General features: G+C 51.6%; 6 non-coding genes across 6 annotated transcripts in view; 2 read left to right on the forward strand and 4 right to left on the reverse strand.

The window, feature by feature from the left end:
- The first annotated feature begins 283 nt into the window (after positions 1-283).
- On the forward strand, positions 284-402 carry LOC131474698 (5S ribosomal RNA). The gene has a single exon (XR_009242452.1). It is a non-coding gene; the product is annotated as a 5S ribosomal RNA (ribosomal RNA).
- Positions 403-551: 149 nt separating this feature from the next.
- LOC131474628 (U2 spliceosomal RNA) lies at positions 552-744 on the reverse strand. The gene has a single exon (XR_009242387.1). It is a non-coding gene; the product is annotated as a U2 spliceosomal RNA (small nuclear RNA).
- Positions 745-921: 177 nt separating this feature from the next.
- LOC131474683 (U5 spliceosomal RNA) lies at positions 922-1,036 on the reverse strand. Its single transcript, XR_009242438.1, has one exon. It is a non-coding gene; the product is annotated as a U5 spliceosomal RNA (small nuclear RNA).
- Positions 1,037-1,662: 626 nt separating this feature from the next.
- On the reverse strand, positions 1,663-1,826 carry LOC131474719 (U1 spliceosomal RNA). Its single transcript, XR_009242468.1, has one exon. It is a non-coding gene; the product is annotated as a U1 spliceosomal RNA (small nuclear RNA).
- A 402-nt stretch (positions 1,827-2,228) lies between these two features.
- Positions 2,229-2,347, forward strand: LOC131474699 (5S ribosomal RNA). Its single transcript, XR_009242453.1, has one exon. It is a non-coding gene; the product is annotated as a 5S ribosomal RNA (ribosomal RNA).
- A 149-nt stretch (positions 2,348-2,496) lies between these two features.
- The window catches only part of LOC131474615 (U2 spliceosomal RNA), a 193-nt gene continuing 189 nt past the window's right edge, over positions 2,497-2,500 (reverse strand). Inside the window, exon 1 of the small nuclear RNA XR_009242375.1 lies at positions 2,497-2,500. This exon is cut by the window's right edge and continues 189 nt beyond it. This is a non-coding gene — a small nuclear RNA (U2 spliceosomal RNA).

Below are 2,500 nucleotides of genomic sequence, written 5' to 3' on the forward strand. Positions count from 1 at the left end.
TGTGTTCAACTTCAACCTCCAGCACACATTGGAGAGGAAACACTCGACCTTTTCACTGGCATACCTGGCTGTCATTTCCTATAGATTCAGCAACAACTGGACCTGACGGCACCAACAGCAGCTTACCCATCTCGGTGTAGCTTCCAAATACTGGAATAGAGTGTAGCAGGTAGTGGCGATAAAGGCTCAAGTGCAGTGTGTTCGGAAGGCTGACTTTTGAGCCCCTCCACGAGCAGGGGGCCTTGCCTGGTCTATAAAAGGAGTCTGTGTCACCTGCCCGTCGGCTTACGGCCACACCACCCTGAGCACGCCCGATCTCGTCTGATCTCGGAAGCTAAGCAGGGTCGGGCCTGGTTAGTACTTGGATGGGAGACTGCCTGGGAATACCAGGTGCTGTAAGCTTTTACACTGCAGCACACTTTTACACTGCAGCACGCTTTTACACTGCTGCTTCCTTACAAGAAACGTGGGCTTGCAATTACGTTGACGCACGGGCACACGTTAATGTCCTTCCAGTTTCAGCCTTGCTTTGGTTTTCACAGAAAAAAAGAGAACGGTGCACCGTTCCTGGTGGCACTGCAATACCAGGTCAATGCAAGGAGTGAAGAGAGCAAGCCCCAGGTTTCACCGCCCACTGCTCAAAAATGCATTTAATATTTAATCCCCATATAGAGGACATATCAGATATTAAACTAATAAGAACAGATACTACACTTGATCTTAGCCAAAAGGCCGAGAAGCGATGGCCCGCCAGTGTCTTGGGCCAACTCAAGATCTTGGCGCACAAGTTACTTGTTGTGGTGCCATGTTTCTGAAGTGCGCATAACAAAGGCTGCTGCCGATCACCTCCGCCCCCAGGTGATCTAAGTGCACCTCTGAGCCGTGACGGACAGCTGCTTGACATTTGACACACTCAAAGGGCGCAGCGATACAGCAAAGCCCACCAAAAATAACTTAAACTCTCGGACGTTCCTCTCCACGGAAATCTTTAATAAAAGGCGAAAGACTTGTGCATTTTGAAGAAAAACCAGAGTCGACATAGACCCTCTCCTTGAGAGCAGCCAAGGAGTCTATCCGCCGGAGTCACCACAGTCTCGGTCGGCCCGGCCGGCCACCTTGGGACAGCCTTTCTTCAACGTTTTTGGTTTGCCGGCCAATCAACCGCCCACATTTGACTGCATGTTTGGAAGCGCATTCTTACTGTTGGTTGTGTGCTGCAGTTTTCTATCAATCGCTGAGGCTGTGGCACACCTCCAAGGTTTAGTGGTAGATGTGAGTGCATGAGCAAAGCAGCTCTGTGTCACACCGAGCAGTACAAACTGCCGGGCCGTTTCCCAGCTCCTCCGGGCTTCTGAAATGGTGAGCTGCTCCTGGCATCGCTTCAATATCAGGTCAATGTACAGGAGTGGACGGAACAAGCGCCAAAGTATTAACACTTGGCATGATGGCCATGGATCCATCTCCATCAATCCAGTTCTCCTACAAAGAGCCGGGAAAGGGAGCATGACATTTCCTTAGAGCTAAAAGACAACACCCACAACCATCCCATTCCCAGCAACTTGGAACGACAGGGGATGTCGCTCTGCGAGCACGTGAGAAGCCTGGAGATGGGCACACAAGGCGGAACTTTGGGCGGCTGACCTTTGCTTACAACTACGTCATCGGGGGAGAGCGCGGACGCAGTACCCCACAAGCAAAAATTATGCAGTCAAGATTCCCACGTTTGGGGAATTTGCAGGGGTCAGCACAACCAGAGTGCAATGGCTGAGCCTCGCCCTGGGTGAACCACCTTCTTGATCATGGTGTCTCCCCTGCCAGGTAAGTATGAGGTGTACTTGCCCAGCACTGGGTGTCTGTTCCCAGACACAGCTCTTTGGCCGACGGTGCAGGAAATGGATAGTCCCAGAGTCCAATGCCTTGACTCAGGTGCTCGTTAATGCTGTGCTGTGTTCAACTTCAACCTCCAGCACACATTGGAGAGGAAACACTCGACCTTTTCACTGGCATACCTGGCTGTCATTTCCTATAGATTCAGCAACAACTGGACCTGACGGCACCAACAGCAGCTTACCCATCTCGGTGTAGCTTCCAAATACTGGAATAGAGTGTAGCAGGTAGTGGCGATAAAGGCTCAAGTGCAGTGTGTTCGGAAGGCTGACTTTTGAGCCCCTCCACGAGCAGGGGGCCTTGCCTGGTCTATAAAAGGAGTCTGTGTCACCTGCCCGTCGGCTTACGGCCACACCACCCTGAGCACGCCCGATCTCGTCTGATCTCGGAAGCTAAGCAGGGTCGGGCCTGGTTAGTACTTGGATGGGAGACTGCCTGGGAATACCAGGTGCTGTAAGCTTTTACACTGCAGCACACTTTTACACTGCAGCACGCTTTTACACTGCTGCTTCCTTACAAGAAACGTGGGCTTGCAATTACGTTGACGCACGGGCACACGTTAATGTCCTTCCAGTTTCAGCCTTGCTTTGGTTTTCACAGAAAAAAAGAGAGC

The sequence above is a fragment of the Solea solea genome, chromosome 15 (assembly GCF_958295425.1).
Source record: "Solea solea chromosome 15, fSolSol10.1, whole genome shotgun sequence".
Taxonomy (NCBI): Eukaryota; Metazoa; Chordata; class Actinopteri; order Pleuronectiformes; family Soleidae; genus Solea; species Solea solea.